This window comes from Octopus sinensis, linkage group LG1, assembly GCF_006345805.1.
Source record: "Octopus sinensis linkage group LG1, ASM634580v1, whole genome shotgun sequence".
In the NCBI taxonomy this organism is placed as follows: domain Eukaryota; kingdom Metazoa; phylum Mollusca; class Cephalopoda; order Octopoda; family Octopodidae; genus Octopus; species Octopus sinensis.
In genome coordinates this window covers 178,791,660-178,811,441 of record NC_042997.1, presented here as the reverse complement: position 1 = coordinate 178,811,441, position 19,782 = coordinate 178,791,660, and the positions used below count along the sequence as shown (strand labels likewise).

General features: G+C 35.7%; 1 protein-coding gene across 3 annotated transcripts in view; it reads left to right on the top strand.

Moving 5' to 3' along the window:
* Positions 1-19,782, top strand: part of LOC115229990 (acetylcholine receptor subunit alpha-type acr-16-like) — a 918,018-nt gene that overhangs the window by 716,108 nt on the left and 182,128 nt on the right. The window lies entirely within an intron of this gene.

The window sequence follows — 19,782 nt, the reverse complement described above, 5'->3', positions numbered from 1 at the left end:
TTCTCTGCCTTCTCTACCTGAATAAAGGATCTGAACCAGAAACCGTGGGTCATATTTTTCACTTGCAGTAAATTACATTTTATTTTCTATACCACACATCCTGTTAATGGCAGCAGCGTTATGAGGAGCGTAAGTTCTTTCATAATCTGATGCAAAGACATTTTGTGTGTAAAATGGAAGTATTTTTAGAGTCGGTGATTATTAAATGTCTACTATATATGAATAGATATTCATCTGATTTAGATTACTGCTGCTGATGCTGTTGTTGCTGTTGTTTTTGTTGTTTCAGCTAATATTAGCTACTATAGGGCATATCTCTCATCAAAGGGATTCCCTTTGTGACAATCCTGTCTGTCTTTTTATTGTATGTGGGTGTCTCTTAAAACAATATTTTCCAGTGTGTTCATTTTAAAGCGGTAAGATGTAACTGCAGTGCGATCTGAGCGTTATTTATAGCTGATCGAGTGATAATATAGAGCTGTGCTTCTCAAACTCTACTGCACCGAGTACCAGCTGAAGTATTGTATATTATATATTATAAGTTACTGCTCTTGATCCATTCAACAAACTGTCTAAGCTGGACGTTCCCTGTAGTGCTGGTCTAGGGGAACTGAATTCTCTGGTACCAGACATAGATATTCACTCCGTTAAGCATTTCGTTTCAAACGATACGTTTCGGTTACTGCAAATGTCTGACAGATAAACTACATGGTATAATGTACTTGCTGATGACTGTAATTATAAAGTATGATTTTAAATAGTTATTGAGGTAATAATACTTAAGCTTTGACTGTATTATATGAGATATTGCCCTTCACTTTGTTTCTTGCTAGTACTTCTAGGGTTGGCATCAATTTGTCAACTTCTCTAAGATCTTTAAAAACTACAATAAGCAGTAACGTGTCTTGGGAACTACAACAAAAAAGAGTGAGTACGTTATACTCTTGCATGTTGGTTCTCAGACATTGACAGGGCACCTCGATGCACCAACGAGCAGGAGGAATATCCATATAACTCGCGGATTTTAAAAGAATATTAGGGATTCAGAAAACATATCCTAATGTTTGAACTTGAACAACAAAATCATGCTGTGTGTAATTTTGCCTGATTCATATAAAAGATAAGGAAGAATTTTCTGTATCCTTCAAACGTTTAATCACTGAGGCATATGGTCATTACACCTGATAGCGAACTTCCTTATATCAGATACTACCATCTTTAGAAAAAGATCTCGTACGATAGTATAGAACTAGATATGCACAAAGACGGTTTATTTATAGCTGAAATGTCTTTGATAATAGTTCTCCTGATCAAGGCTGCCAAAGTTTAAGCAACAACAAAAACTATTATAACTACCAATGTGTTCCTTAAATATTTGAATACATATATGTGTTTCGGTAACAGAGTATTAGAACTAGATTATAATGTGCAACCTTGGATTTTGTGCTGAAATCGCTTTTTTTAATGAGAAATCTAAAACTAAAATTAATTACATTTTATTTGATAAATAATAGACAAAAATAAATAGGAAATACAAAGGGTTTTTTGGAGTATTGTTAGTCGTGTATCTTTATTTATAGATAGAAGTTTAAGATGCATGGTGTGTGTGTACGTGCACAAATGTTCGATATACCCGCGCGTAGAGACATACATATAGAAAGACGATATCCACACATGTGAGTCTGCGAGTCTAAACAGATGCTTGTGAATCGTTACATATTAATGCATATATATATATATATATATATATATATATATAACAGCCATTCTAATAAAAATAGCTCTCGCTATTTATTAACACAAAAATATACTGGAGGCAACTCTCTGATTCTCTCTCCTTTTTCTTTTCTATGTCCTTACATAAACATGCGCACACATATACACGTACACACATATACATGCATTCATACATATTTGTTGCTATATAGTCATACATCCAAACTCTGTTGTTTTGTGGTACCGGTGTATTTTGCATATACACTGAAAAGTCATATTGTAGCAAGTGTGTTTATACATACAGACACACATATATATACATGGATAAATAGATAGGTAGATAGGGTGGTATTGTGTGTGTGTGTGTGTGTGTGTGTGTGCATATATTTATATATATATTAGTGTGTTTGTGTGAGTATGTCTGTGTATTCATTGAAGAATGAACTGCTCATATTTCAACAATTAAAATCCAATATGAAACAATAAGAAACCCTTCATCTCTATTCGATATCCATTGAGTAAAATGTTAATAGCCACTAAGATTTTGATAATGCGGTCGATATTTGAAGGTTAAAGCCATGTTTTAGGAAATAGAAGTGAAAGGAGGAATAAAAGAATGAACGGGGAGGAAGAGATGGGTGAGAAAAAAGAAAGAGATATAAAAAAAATATATAGGGCTAAAGAGAGAGAAAAAGGAGGAAGAAAGAGAGAGAGATGAAAAGTAATATTCGGATGTATCTCTTACATATAACTATTATGTCTTAGATTAGATAGTTTGTTGCACATTGTTCCATTCTGCTGACTGAATAAGCCATACAAATTAGAAGAAATAGAGAAAAAACCGAAGATAATGATGATAATAATTGAAATGCCAGAATATTCGTGGTTTTGTTTATCTTCATTTTTCTCTAGAATATATATCGATTTATTAAAGATGAAAAGAGTCTGGCATATTTTACTAGCTTAATTCCTTTTTCTTATTTTTTTTTAGTATAATATCATTGAGGTGAACTACATTTTTCTATTCAATGTATTCCTATAACCCTTTTGATGTGTATTTACTTCCGTAACACAAATGTATCATTAATATGGTCTCGAGTCTAATGTAGTGATAGGTCTAAATTATAATTCATTGCAACTGCCTTCTTTTATAATGTTATGTACCGCCACAGCACGGATTGTGGCAGCTGATTGAGAAGAGATTCTGAGATGCCCGGCTGCCAAATTTCTGTGGAGTATATACGTACTGAAGAGATAGATATAGCTTCACATATTCCTGCATAAACACTCCAACAAATAGACAGTAGCTATATTACTTATCCAGTTCCTATAACCACGTAAGCTAATGAATTATCAAATAAGACAAATATAAAAATTAAAAAATGATTAAGGGTTCGTATCACACGGTAGATGTTGATGTATGTCCCTACGTCAAGCAACTTAATTTGCTCTGATCTGAAAAGAGGATTCATTGAGTCATATTGTAAATGTCCTAGAAATTTTCTCACACATTCTTGCATTTAATGAAGAACAGATTATTTTTTAGCTTAAATCTACAACTTGATTTATAATTTATCAAAGCCTCAAAGATGATAATAAATTTAACGAGATGTGAGAATATGGGAAGCTTAACTAAAGGTGTATAGAAACTAAAACGAGGTTCCGAGCAGGGTAGCCAGTACCGTTTAGAAATAGGCAGAGATGAAGCTATCTCGGAACTGATGGACATCACTCATACATCGCTCTCATTATTCATTACTGCTTGACCGTCATATCTTGCCCCAGTTTTCCTCTAATTAGATTGGAAAAAGGATGCCTTATACTGAGCAGTAAGCCTATCTGCTCTGAGCAATCTCTGAAGAACTTCTGTTCAATTCTTCCTAGAGCTTCTTTACTACCGATTTGTTTTTAGTGTTATTTCCGTGTCTCATTCGTTTGTTGTGTAGACTATGTGCAATGCGAAATGTAGTGTTTCATTGGTTGGTAATTATGAATGCGCATGTGTAGCACCTGTGTTGCATGAGTTGGGTTATTATATCTAAGAATAGGTTGGATGGTTATTATACTGTTGAATATGAGATGTGTAGGTTTTATCATTAATGATAAAAAATTTTTAAATAATAATTATATTAACGGATGGCTATGGCTTTGAATATGTGATCTGTAGTATTAAATTGAAAGGTTATTTCTATTCTATTTCATTCTGTTATATCGTTATCTTATTATTATCATTATCAATATCAAAATCATCATCACGACCACTGTCATTACCATTAACATTCCATCTCCTCCTTCTCCTCATCCTCCTGTCTCCTCGTTATCGTCATCATCATCATCATCATCATCATCAGTTATATCATGACAACGTCTGGTGCCATAGCATATTTTCCTTTGGCTTCATCAGTCGATTCAACACAGGCAGCACTAATTACGTACACAACTTTATTATAATTAAGTTCTTTATACTGTGATCTAAAATAATAAGGATTCCGCCTACCATAGATTATAAATCTCTCTGTTTGAAATAGATGGCATACAACTGGCTATCGAACATGAGAATATCCTAATGTCGTTTTAATTACGCACGTGCATATATACTTATAACATATAAGCATTTATGAGTATGTGTATATGCGTCAGTGGGTGTGTCGATACATATATGTGTGCGCACAAAATATAATATGAAATAATATAATATAATATATGATATATGGATATGTATGCATATATATGTGATTGTATATGCATATATATATGTATGTATATATGTATCATACATGCATGTATGTGTATATATATATATATATATATATATATATAACGTAGCCTAATATAATTTGTATCACTTGAGTGACCCGGGGCAAGGCAAAGAGAAAATTACCTGGCCAAAGACACATATCACTAATATATATATATATGAGAAAAGTGTGTGACCTGTTGATAAGTAACTGGGTTCTTGATTACATAGTTGTGAGTTCGGTTTCCGCTCCGTGTTAGAAATTGTATTAGGCTAAGTTAGATTGGCGCTGTTAACGGTCTTTCAATATGTGTGTGTGTGTGTGTGTGTGTGTGTGTGTGTGTGTGTACACACGTATGTATTCATGTGGATACATGTTTTTATGTGTGTAGCCATAAGCATGTATACAGAGAATGAAAGTGGGTGAATTTAGTTAGATACATAAGTAGATTAGCTAATCATTATACACATCTGTGTTTATGATATAGGTATATTGTCTTTGAACAATCTTCTCTTATATTTGAATATGTAGGCGTGCACGTATTTATCATTTCCTGAGTCTATGAACATGTGATACATACATACAGTGATATATAGATAGATAGATCGATAGAGTGGAGAGAGGGAGGGAGACAAACAGATAGACGGATAGAGAATGAGAATAATAGTTCAAAGATTGACCGCATTCTGGAAAATTCCTCTGTACGGTCACCTCTCAGTGGGAAAAAATCTCACCATTAGTAGAAACCACTTCTTGAAAACAGCCATTTCACACAGAACAACATCGAGTGATGCTCTAGGCACATTGCTCCCATTGGATACTAAGTCAATCAAGACACTAGAGATGTCTACAGAGATCAGTATTCCTTAAATCTTTAGAACTATACAAAAAGAATTCAATCATTAATGTTCCGTAATGTATATATTTTTTTTTTTTTTGTGATATAGAAACGATATCAAATAGGTTGGAACATTTATTGTGCTTGAATATGTGTTTATACATATATTAATACTTGCATGCTTACACACCTACATATGTAAAAAATGTAATATTTACACTACGTAGACAAGTATGTACGTATCATGCTTATCTACGTAGCACATGATGCTTATCTACAGAGCATATGATGCATTGAAGCATTTGTAGTTACTGTTCTTAAATGCGTCATATGAATACTTGAACAGAGATCAGAAGCAAACAACTGCTTTCAGTAGATACGTTTATATATATATATATTTACATATACATAAAGAGAGAGAGACATAGACAGACAGACAGACAGATACATATGCATACATACATATTCTGTTATAACGGTAACAATTGTATTCAGCATCTCGGAATATAGACATAGTGGGTTTGTCTTAAAACGTGTGTCCATCACTTAATATCATTAGTCTGCTTGTTTATTTCAGATACAGATACGTTACTAGGTGCACGCACACATATACTCACACACACACACACACATACACACACACACACACACACACACATACACACACATACACACGCACACACACACACAACACACACCACATTCACACACCACACACAGATATATATGTTTATATATAATGTTAACAAGTACAGCTATGTGCGTGTATGTGTGTATCTGTAGCAGGAAACTTAACTCCGAATAGAGTCCTTATGACACGCAGAATATTTGGGATATATTTTTAAAACCTGGGAGAAACCCATCCCCCTTCGAGTCTCATCAAGACTGATTTCGTTTGAAATAGAGAAAGAGAGGAAGATGGGGATGAAGAAAGAGGGGAGGAGGGAGAGAGAGGGTGATGGAGAGAGAGAGCGTGTGAGTGTGACAGACACACAGACAAGGATAGAGAGGAGAAGAGGAAGAGGTGACATCAGTTGACACCTAATCACTTATTCACCTCGATAGCTTGACAGGCGAAACTGATCTCGATCTTATTTTGACTCAGAGACGAGAGGGAGATGAAACGAATACCACAATATATATATATGTATGTGTGTGGTGTGTGTGTGTGTGTGTGCACGTAGCTTAGTGGTTAGGGTGTCAGCATCATGATCGTAAGATTGTGGTTTCGATTCCTGAACCGGGCGATGCGTTGTGTTCTTCAGCAAAACACTTCACTTCACTCCTCCAGTTCACTCAGCTGGCAGAAATGAGCATAACTGCGATGGACTGGCGTCCCGTCCAGCAGGGGAACACATATACCATTGAAACCGGAAAACCGGACCCATGAGCGTGGCTAGGCTTTAAAAGTGCGCATTTATTTAATCATATAATATATATATATATATATATATATATATATATATATATATATATATATATATATATATATATATATATATATATATATATATATATATATATGTATAGCGGAGGCGCAATGACCCAGTGGTTAGGGCAGCGGACTCGCGGTCATAGGATCGCGGTTTCGATTCCCAGACCGGGCGTTGTGAGTGTTTATTGAGCGAAAACACCTAAAGCTCCACGAGGCTCCGGCAGAGGATGGTGGTGATCCCTGCTGTACTCTTTCACCACAACTTTCTCTCACTCTTACTTCCTGTTTCTGTTGTAACTGTATTTCAAAGGGCCGGCCTTGTCACGCTGAATATCCCCGAGAACTACGTTAAGGGTGCACGTGTCTGTGGAGTGCTCAGCCACTTACACGTTAATTTCACAGAAGTGATTCGGATCAACCGGAACCCTCGTCGTCGTAACCGACGGAGTGCTTCCATATATATATATATAACCCAAAATCGGTTGTTCGTAGTTTTTTCAGTCTGCGGAGAAAAGGCTAAAATTTGCCCTCTTTATAATTATAGCATATGTTACACACACAACACACACTCATATATATATATATATATATATATAATATATATATATATATATATATATATATATACACCCATTTAATACGATCTACTTTGTACTCTGCAATCTCTCATTTCACGTGTCGTTAAGACCTAAAGTCACTTCTCACTACCTCATGAATCTGCTATCCTCGCTTATTATTATTACTCCCGTCCGTCCAGATGTGGCGCTGATTCATGGATGCGAGCCACACCCTCCTCTTTCACGCCATCTACTCATATGCAGTCTCCCACCACCACTACTGCTTTGCAAACCTTCAGCTTTTTCCAACACAATACATTTGCCATACCATCGCTCTCCATAATATGCCGAAAGAATTTTAATCTTTTTTTGATGAACAACACTTCCAAATTATTTCCAAGTTTCTCTTGTTATGGTATCCAACTGTCTGCTTTCTTTTTGTTCACGATATTTCTTAGTATTCTTCTTCCTCGTCACATTTCGCATACATCAGTTCTCCTTTTATCTTGTTTGTTAATTTTCCAGCATTGAATCCATAATTCATTACTGGATATATCATTGATTTTTAAGAACCCATTCTTTGTTCTTTTGATCTCTTATTTAATCCCTACTCCATCACCGTATCTTTCTTTTTCTGATACCAGCTTTTTCTGCAGCTAATTCCTCTTCCGAATTTTGTTGAAACCGGCTTTGAATAATTTTCAAAACACTTTTGCTCGCAGGCATATAAAGACAATTATCACCTTTCTTTGGAATGGGGATACATACTGACTTCTGCTGGTCTTTCGGCTATTGTTTTGTGTTCGGAATGTTTTGACAAAGTTTTGTAATTAATTTCATGGCATCTTCATCATCTGTTTTCAACAGTTCAATAACGATATCATCTGAACCTGGTGCGTTTTCTTTTGCTACTTCAGAAAATTGCCCAACCTCTGCTTCTATTGTTTGGTTCGTCCTCCACCAAATTAATTCTTTTACATTCACCCAAGCTTTCTTCATCTCTTTTGTACCACACTTCTGTGTATTCTTTCCCTCATATTTTGATAGTATCTCCTTTACTTATATTTTGACCATTTTCATCCTTTAGAAGTTAGATTCTGGGGGAAAGAAATACTATTCAACACTTCTTTTTTTAAGGAATTTCTAGTCTTTTGTCTCTGTTGTTTTTCTCCTGCTATTCAACATCCCTTCTTTAAATAACGGTCTTTAGCTTCTTTATACGTTTATTTATTCATCCATCTACGATATCCCTATTCAGTCTCCTGTTTTTCTTAATATTTTCCATTGCTTTTGCTAGTCGCCGTTCTTCTGCAATTTCTATTGTTGTTGATGAAATCCATTTTGTTTCTCGTGAACTTTTTCTTCCCATAAGATGATTTTTGCTGCCTATTGAATAATATCGTTTATTCCTTGCTACATCTATGTTGAATAACTAGCAAAGACATTGATAGCTGTAAATTGATAGTTTACTTGCACAGCATAACTTTATGGTAATTCCTGAAAGTCATATTCATCAGATTCTTTTCCTTGCGCTATTTATTTTTAATCTTAATTTCATCTGAAATCCCCTTGGAATGACTTTCTGTACAAAAAACGCATAGGTCTGAAACACTTCTGTACTTATACAAGAGTTTCTTCATAAGGGATAAAAATCGGTTGAGTGCAAACATTTTTCGAGGAACCTAGCTCAGTGAATGTTGTGGAGGTACAAGTACACGCTGAAAGTATTTCCTATATATATATAAAATTTTCCTATATATTTGACTGGGGCTTATTCTTTAAGGCCTAGTATTTACTCTATCAATCTCTTTTGCTGAACTGCTAAGTTACGGGACGTAGACATACCAACCTTTGTTATCAAGCGGTGATGAGGGACAAACACAGACATAAACACACATACACACACACACACACACACACACACACACACACACACACACCACAAACATAGAAGTGGGTGTGTGGTAAGGAGCCTGCTTACAAACCACGTGGTCCCGGTTTCAGTCCCACAGCGTGGCAAGTGTCTTCTACTATAGCCTCGGGCCAACCAAATTCTTGTGAGTGGATTTGGTGGACGAAAACTGAAAGAAGCCCGTCGTATATGCATGCATGTGCGTGTGTGTGTGTTTGTGTCTGTCTGCGTTTGTCCCCCCAACATCGCTTGACGACCGATGCTGGTGTGTTTACGTCCCCGTAGCGGTTCGGCAAAAGCGACCGATAGAATAAGTACTAGGCTTACAAAGAATAAGTCCTGGGGTCGATTTGCTCGAGTAAATTCTGCCGTCGAATGACCTCAACTGTACATGTGTATAAGAAATACTCAGCCACTTACAAGCTAATCCAATGAATAAGTACATGTGATCCACTGATCGAACAAATATACACGGGAATATGTGTGTACATGTATGATCGCAACAGGAGAGAAGTGGGGAGAAAGTAAATCAGAATATTCCTGTAACATGCAGTGGAAATAGCTCGAACCCAAAATCAAAACCAGATCAATTAAGTATCAATCATATCAGCGTCATATACTCAAGTGACTCTGAGGAATATAGCAGCAATAATGAATGGTTGTAAGTACACACATCGACTTGTTTTTGTTTCTTCTCCAAGAGTTAAACTGAAACATCATTTTATTTTTTTATTTTTTTCAATATTACAGCGTTGGTGTTATCACTGCTGATAATGGTGAGTGGTTGCTACCACATATATCCTTTTCATACCTATCTGGCCAATCTATATAATAATCTACTTGTTCGTTCACCCGTTATATTTTGTTAGTGTGAGAGGCGGAGTGAATGAGAGGTGGAGTAAAAGTGAGGGAGGAGTAGGAGTGTGAGTAGGGAAGAAAGAAGTGAGGGAGAAGTAGAGAAAGATGTATAAGGCCAAATGCGTCACGTGGTTAGTTGAAGGAAGAGACGAAGAGCGGGAGAAAAAGACGGTAAGAGAAAAGAGAGTCGGGAGAAAGAGATGTTTAGCATACAGCATTTAGCAGTGGGTGATATACTGGTAGCGAGGTAAAAGAAAGGCAGATAAAGAGAGAAAAAGAGAGAAAAGCAGATATGAGAGGGGAGGCAGTTATATTAAGAGAGAGAGAGAGAAAGGAAGTGAGACAGAGAGCATAGAGATACAGTGACAGCAAGAAAAATAAAACTGGTGGACTGAAATGAAATGAGTTTTGTTACTGAAAACTATAGTGACAATGATGATGGTGGTGGTATGTTGACAGTGAAAATTATATTTTTTTTCATTGAACTAAATCTATATTATTCTTTGACCTGTTCGTTCACACTTTACGCTTTAGTTTGTTAGAAGGGAGGAGATAGAGTAAGAGAGAGGAAGAAGGATTGAGAGAGCAGACAGCAATCTGATGAATTATGTTGTCACTTATCTATACTATATTGGAGAGAGCTACTTATTAATTAGGTAATGTAACAATTACTAAAAGTTCTAAAAGAAAGCAATTATTAAAGAGTTGACCGTCTGGAAATATTTTTATAAATCCATGTTCTAAGAAATGTCCTATAATTTCGATTCCTAACGTTTATTGAATTTTCTAAACTCCAGTTTGTCGTGTCCACTGCGTTCAATTTTTCTCAGATTTAGATATTCATTACATTCACTGCGGAGTATTCCATTTTCATTTGCAAAGTCTCTCACTTTCTCTTTTAAGTTTTAATTCGCTGTATGGAAACCAACAATTTATTTTATTAATGTATATACGTAATGTAAAAACATTATTTATTGAATTAATTTTTTTTAAATACCTGTATAATTTTTGAAAGCAGGATAGCTGTGAGAAGAGCCTAAAAGGTTGGGTAATTATTATAAGAAGACGAACAATTAGCATACTTGGAATAAGCAGTATCAACGATTTTATTCACTAACCCTTCAAGGCGGTGCCCTAGCGTGGCCACCGGATATTCACTGAAACAAGAAAAGCAATATATACACGAACACACACACACATATATATGTGTGTGTGTGTGTGTGTATGTATGTATGTATGTATATATATATATATATATATATATATATAACCACTATTATGCAACTCAAACATATATATTATATATATATATATATCATCATGCAATACATTTCAAACGCTCCAAAGTTTGAAATGAAAGTAACTATTTACTTTATTCTTTCATGACACGATGTATCCATCAATGATAACGATGTATATTGACTATTATGCCAAACACTCTGCTCATTATTCAGTACAACGTACCCAATACAGAACTAGAAGTATTTCTTGCCGTGTGTATTTATATCACTGTAAAAAGTAGAAGAGATTGAGAGCAGGCAGGTTAAAAGGAAAGAGAAAATGAAAGCGAGTGAGAGAGAGAGAGAGAGAGAGAGATTGTACTAACTTTCAGACAAACTTTTCTATCGGCTTAGGGAAAAAGGGTCAGGGTAATAAACGTGAGTGGAATATACTGTTCTGTATACACTACACAGAAATTTCTTATTGACGAAAATCCTGCTTGCTTATTTGGTCATATCTTTCATTTGTATATTCTACCGCACCAAGTTGAAGATAAAGACTTACGTTCGGAAGGGATTATATAAATAGCCGTAGGGGAAAATGTGAAACGGATAACAGAGAGAATGGGGTGAAAAAAAACAACAACTTCGGAGAGAAAGAATCAATGGATATGAGAGAGAGAGTGGCTGAGAAAATAATGAAAAGTAAAGTAGAAGTGGGGTTACGAATAGTTACAAGACAATTTGAAAGCGTTTTACGGTATTATAGATATTCTACATTATTTGCAACCAACATAGTAATCTGGAAATGGAGGCGGTGTGAACGATTATTGTGACAGCACAGTATAAATTGTACTTTATAAGAGATAAGATACAGGACTGATCGGTGATCTAGCGAGGAAAAGCACTTTGTTAAATGTGTTCACTATTATAATAAGACATTTTTAGACGGCAATAGACTTTGTATATGTGTGTATGTGTATGTCTGTACGCGTGTATGTCTGTGTGTCTGCGCGCGCGTCTGATCGTGTGAGTGTATGTACGAACTATACATAAACACACGTAGGTATACACACTATCAGACACGTACAAACGTACATGCATATAATAAATAAATAAATATATATATATATATATAAAACAATTTAATAAATAAAACATATGCATACATACATATATGTACATACCTACATCTATATATATATATACATGCATATATGGGTACAGGACACCACAAACGTAACACGCAATGAGTTGAAACAGGGGCAGCTGAAGAAGGGGAAGGTTCCTTGTGTTGTATGTCTTGTACTCTGATTTTTCGTTGTTAAAAAAAGTCCGTTTCCTTGTTTTGTTTTTATGCTTTCGTTTCTCGTTGTGTTCTACGTTTATTTGTGGTGTCCTGTACCCATATATGCATGTATATATACATATAGATGTAGGTATGTACATATATGTATGTATGCATATGTTTTATTTATTAAATTGTTATTATATCATTGAACGCACGCGTCGTCTTCTTCCAAGTAAGATATATATATATATATATATATATATATATATTGGCAAAAACGGTAAGATAACAAAAGAAAGAAAGATACCTCAATATTATGTAAATAGAGGAAATTTATCTATAAAATAATATGTTACATTAACTCAATAGTCAAGATGGCCAGATAACCGAAGAGATGGTGTTGTGGATTTCCACTTCGGCATCTGAAACTCAGAGTTTTATCTTGACTATTGAGTAAATGTAACTATTATTTTATATATATATATATGTATATATATATATATATATAGAGAGAGAGAGAGAGAGAGTGAGAGAGAGAGAGAGAGAGAGACATGTGTATATTTGTGTTTGTGTTTGTGTGTGTATGTTTGTCTGTGCATGTGTGTGTATGTGTATTTTGGAACGCAAAACTACTACCTTTCTAGAAGTTAACATGCGCATAAAATTTTATACCCATATAATACTTTGATCAGCAGCCAAACGAAAAGAACATCAATTTGTATATCATGGTCGACACATCAGAGATTAGTGTGAGCGCTTGGAGTGTCTGAAACGTCGTTAATCTCAAATTACGTCTCGTTTGATTGTAAAAACCTTATATTCAAAAGATTTCGACCATGCGAATATAGACTTGAAATTTAAAAGACAGATAAGTGGTATCAAATAATAGTATTTATAATTACCTTTCGAGCTATGAGGACATCCATCAATGTTATATAATATCAATTTACTACTAATTAACAGCCATGATATAATATATAGAATTAACTGAAGTTACAACTGAGTGTGATTATTATTATTATTATTATTATTATTATTATTATTACTATCATTATTATTATTATTATTATTATTATTATTATCATTATTATTATTATTATTATTATTATTATTATTATTATTATTATTATTATTATTGTTATTGTTGTTGTTTTACTTTTCAGAGTGCTCAATCTTGTTTACTCTGGTAGATTCTGTGAGAGCGGACAGCATCCTACTGTTAGAGATCTCACAGGGCCTCTTTGCACATTATAAGCTTTTATACCGGGTTGTTAATTAACGTGGGAGACATTCAGCATCAAAGCATCGATATCAAACTCCTAGCTGTCCCCATCAGCGCAGTTTTGGGGGCTTGCTCTGTTCTCATGTCAATTCCGATTTCTCTGACATATTTCGCGAACTTGATTGTTGGTGCTGCGTGTACTCCTATAACTACTGGAATGACAGACACTCTCCTCATAGTCCACATTCTTGCGATTTCGTCTTTTGGTAGTCTGTATTTTTCGATCTTTTCTAGAGAAAGAAGGCGATAAAGTTGCGGTCGTATCACCTCAAGTCTTTCGCCCTCTCACGAGCGAAGGATTATATGGGCGAAGGATTGCCGGAATCGTCAGAACGTCGGACAAAATGTTTAAAGGTATTTAGATTCGAACAATTATTCCTCAATTAACGCGCTACTAGCTCGGCCACTTACACGTTAATTGATAGATAGATAGCTAGGTGAGATACATTACACAGACAGACAGACAGAAGAGAGAGAGCTAGATAGATAGATAGATAGATAGATAGATAGATAGAAGATAGTTAGATAGATAGATAGATAGATAGATAGATAGATAGATAGATAGATAGATGCATTCAAATTAGAAAAACTAATAAAGAACACACAAGCATAAATAATAGTCGTAAAACTCAACGAATGAGGTGTAAAAGAAGAAAAATATTTACTGCCAGCAGACTTAGTCAGTTCTATATAATATAATATATTATATATATAAGTATATATATATATATATATATATTATATATATATATATATATATATTCTACTGAAATTGCTAGTCATGTGTGTAAAAACAATTATTACAAGCAATTAATTATTAATACAAGCAATTATTTTATAAGCAACGTCTCGCCACATAGGTGTCAATATATCTGTAAATCATTAACTTTATTAAAGTATACAAGTGAGTGTGTGTGTATACGGTTTTGTGTATGTGTGTATGGTGAAGGCCGGTTTATGGTGTTACTCTGGGTTTCCCGTCCATAAAGCGTTTAATTTATGGCGTATCGTGACCTAAGACCTCTTTAAAATATAGAGGGGAAAAGTCTCGCTACAAATGAAAATGTAAATAAAGAGATTATCTCCCTTTGCTACTGGCTATCGACTTCAGGCCGTCCTACCTTCAACAACACCAACAGCATCGTTGATGACAGCACCAGCAACAACGGTAGCAACATCAACATCAGCGACTACATCGGCAGCATTAGTAGCAATATTAACAGGTACATTATGGGCAACACACGCAGAGGCTACATTACCGATGCTACTACCACCTCCAGCGGTACTAACAACAAGAAATCCAAAAGAGGCAGCAATATTGAACTCTCTCCTTCCTCAAAATCCATCGGAAAATAATAGCCATTGATAAGGTGATAACCGTGGCGGTGCCCCAGCATGGCCACTTCCGTTGGGCTGAAACGTATAAAAGAATAAAAGAATATGTATGCTCATATAAATTCATGAAAATATATAAATATAAATTTAACCACATAAGTAAAAACATTGTGTGAAAATGTGTAGCGAAAATAACATATAACTGTTGGTAGACAAAAGTATGTACTATAAAGAACAGGAGTCAGTGTTCACAGTTCTTGTTGTACAGTTCTTAGATTAGGAATTAGCCTTTGACAAAATACATGTTGTTGATAGTTTAGCTGCAATTACTATGGCCTCATTGCTTTAGAGATTATTTCTTAATCCACCTACATTTGAAGAGTTCTTGTCTGTGCAAAATTGTCTGTAGTGGGGTATGATATTTTTATTGGATATCTATTTACAGTTTGCAGTATTCATGTTGTTTAGTGAAGTGTTTACTCAGTAACTTTAAGAATGTTTTGTTATTGAATTGGAAATTTGTCTATTGAAAGGTGAGTTACACTAGTTATCTGATAACCTCCGATATCTGTATTTGTCTCAAAAATCAAGTATGTTATGTATATACTTAACTTTCTCTTTCTAACCAATCTACAAGTAGGCTTCATAATTTCAAGAAGCTGATTCCTTGATGCTTTTTCATTCGAAGACAATAAAGATGTTCTTCCGGCAATACTTTGAATAATATTATTTTATACACTATAAGATAATAACTGGGTGAAGTAGTCTCATGTACATATATATGTAATGGCTTCACTGAGGCGACACTAATAGCCAGTTGTTAGAACTCAGTATATACATGATTTTGAGTACAGCGTCAGAAATATATAAAGCGTATTAGCAATTAATTAATAAAAGAACTGGAGCTACATAATGGCATTCATTAGTTACACCTGTTTCTACAATAAGGAGCAGTGAGGTCAAAGTTTAATAATTGCGCAACATACTACTGGTTCTTGACGACCAAAACCTCAGTTCTTAATGAATTTGCTTCTTATAACAGAAACAGGTGTATGCTAATGAATATTACTAAGTTCCTTCTTTTCGTTTGTGATTCATTAATTAATACGTGTGTGTGAGTGTGTGTGTGTATGTAAGTATGTATGTATGTATGTATGTATGTACGTATGTACGACACCCGGTTTTGCAGCACTTCCGCTCCATCGGTCATTCGGACTGTCTTTGCACAGGCGTCACCCGGACTCCCGCCTCTGCTATGAACAGAATTTCACAGACACACACACCACACGATAGCCTCAGACATATTATACACTGCCTTGCATACATATGTGGAGGCGCAATGGCCCAGTGGTTAGGGCAGCGGATTTGCGGTCGGAGGATCGCGGTTTCGATTCCCAGACCGGGCGTTGTGTGTGTTTATTGAGCGAAAACACCTAAAAGCTCCACGAGGCTCCGGCAGGGGATGGTGGTGATCCCTGCTGTACTCTTTCACCACTCTAAAAGGCGGTGCTCCAGCATGGCCGCAGTCAAATGACTGAAACAAGTACAAAAAATATATATATATATATATATACACGTCCATATATTAGACTACAGCCATCCTGTGTATATTTTATATATGCCAACATCTGCCAATACATTATGATATATCAAGTATTGATATATGCGTGCATGCATTATGTTGCTTATGCACATTTCCATCTCACATGGGATATAACTGTGGTGCTTTTGTATAACAAGTAGGTTGTGTATAAGCGTGTACACACATGTATATGCATGTCTCTGTGTGTGCCTATCTCTGAATGTGCCATAATGCGTGTTTTGTAGTTGAATGTACGCTGTGTATAATATGCAATATCCGATTTGTAACGAGGGATATGTGCGTGCTTTTGTACTGGGAGCGTTTCTGTACGCTTCTTTATATCTCTGTTTATCAGTGTGATAAAGAATATTTTAATTTTCTTGCCATATTTGCTAAGATCAAATGAAAAACAAACCAACTACACAGTTATTCGCCCTACAATTAACTGTCTCTAAACATCATTATATTATGTATACAAAATAAGATTTTATAGCAGATAAGTCGTCTGGCGTAGATAGTTGTGTTAACGAAACGAAGAACAACAGACTACTTTTCTATTGTATTGCTCTTATTTTCTTTTAATATATTGGCATTTTAAAATTCAAATTACCATGTTTTTATTGAAGTTGATCTTCGTGTGTTTTTCCAAGTTGATCTGGGTATGTTTTCGATGAGAATTTATCAGCATTCAAAACTAAACAGTTTTAGACTGAAATATGAAAAGAAGCTAACTAGTCATTCATCAAAGCAGTTTGATGTTCGTATCTGTATATTTATAAAAAAAATAAAATTCTTGCGTGTAGATATATCATTATAAATTATTATTATTGTTATTATTATTATTATTATTATTATTATTATTATTATTATTATTATTATTCATGTATGTATGTCCATGTGTATTTGCGTAGGCGTGTGTGCGAGCATTAAAACATGCGAATGAGTTTTATGCACAAACATGAGAAACGTTTGTAGAAGAATATATATTCGTCTTAACTACGCCTGAACTATTACATGAATTTTACAATGTGTTAAACATAACACAAACATTATTTTTGCATCCATTTCGATATTTAACCACCATACTGAAACCTAATGTATTCACCTCCAGAAAAAAAAATTTACGTTTAAAATGGACAACAGCTTAATATCATCGCCGGAATAACAAATACAAAATATAGTTTCGCGTAGAGCCGACGTAAAAGTAACCACGAAGTCATTTGGCATCATACAAGCAAATAACAAACAAGTTTACTTTAAAATACACACTACTAAGCCATGTCGTTAAAAAAAGGAGGACGTGTTGAAAAACGTACATGGCAGTTGGTGACTCGTTTCGTCATCGTTCGAGATTTCCTTGATAAGCATCTCTTTAAATATTCTCATAGGTGACACATTCTCTTCGAGGGGAGTGGAGGTGCAATGGCCCAGTGGTTAGGGCAGCGGACTCGCGGTCATAGGATCGCGGTTTCGATTCCCAGACCGGGCGTTGTGAGTGTTTATTGAGCGAAAACACCTAAAAAGCTCCACGAGGCTCCGGCAGGGGATGGTGGTGATCCCTGCAGTACTCTTTCACCACAACTTTCTCTCACTCTTACTTCCTGTTTCTGTTGTACCTGTATTTCAAGGGGCCGGCCTTGTCACTCTCTGTGTCACGCTGAATATCCCCGAGAACTACATTAAGGGTGCATGTGTCTGTGGAGTGCTCAGCCACTTACACGTTAATTTCACGAGCAGGCTGTTCCGTTGATTCGGATCAACCGGAACCCTCATCGTTGTAACCGACGGAGTGCTTCCATTCTTCAAGGGGATTAGGTTGAACTGAAATATATTCAGTGAGGGAATTCCAGAAAGCCGACTTTTTCAGAATAGGCAAGGGTTAAGCATTGAGATTATTTAGCACGTAAATAAATTAAAAAAAAAGAAAAGACACAGCCACGGATACATACTTGCAAACACTCAAACGCACATGGATTTCAAATTCCGCCAAGGTCGACTTTGCCTTTCTTCCTTTCGGGGTCGATTGAATAAGAATCAGTTACGCACTGGGGTCGATATAATCGACTTAATCCGTTTGTCATTCCTTGTTTGTCCTCTCTGTGTTTAGCCCCTTGTGGGTAATGAAGAAATAGGTCTATGTATGTATGTGTGGATGGGTCTATGCATATGTGTGTGTGTGTGAGCAAATATACGGGTGTCTGTAAGTGAGTGTTTTTATGTATGCGAATGTGGAAGGTGGGTTATGTAAGTATGCATAAGGGTGAGGAATGTGTATGACGGACGCTTCATTTTCCGACTATCAAATTTCATGGATGATGAAGCGGAAGTGGGAGAATCAAGTGAATCAAGAGAACCAGCGTTCAGATATAGGCGTAGGAGTGGCTGTGTGGTAAGTAGCTTGCTTACGAACCACATGGTTCCAGGTTCAGTCCCACTGCTTGAACCTTGGGGAAGTGTCTTCTACTATATCCTCGGGCCGACCAAAATCTTATGAGTGGATTTGGTAGACGGAAACTGAAAGAAGCCCATCGTATATACGTAATATATATATATGTATGCGTGTGTATATGTTTGTGTGTGTGTGATTGTCCTACCCAACATCGCTTGACAACCGATGCTGGTGCGTTTACGTCCCATAACTTAGCGGTTCGGCAAACGGGACCGATAGAATAAGTACTAGGCTTACAAAGAATAAGTCCTGGGGTCAATTTGCTCGACTAAAGGCGGTGCTCCAGCATGGCCACAGTCACATGACTGAAACAAGTAAAACAGTAAAGAGTAAAAAGAGTATAGTACCAGAACAACCAGGTGTGAAAGTAGGTACCAGTCTAGCAACGACAGATATGGCAGGGAGAGAAGAGAGCACGCCTGACTGCCACAGTTTGGAATATGACAGTGATGACCCTCTCGAAGTCAGGAAGCATTTCTGAGGATGCTGTCTGGTATGTATGTGTGTGTATGTGTATGTGTGTGACAAAACCCCCATAAACTAGAAACCCTTAAATAATTATTACCTTT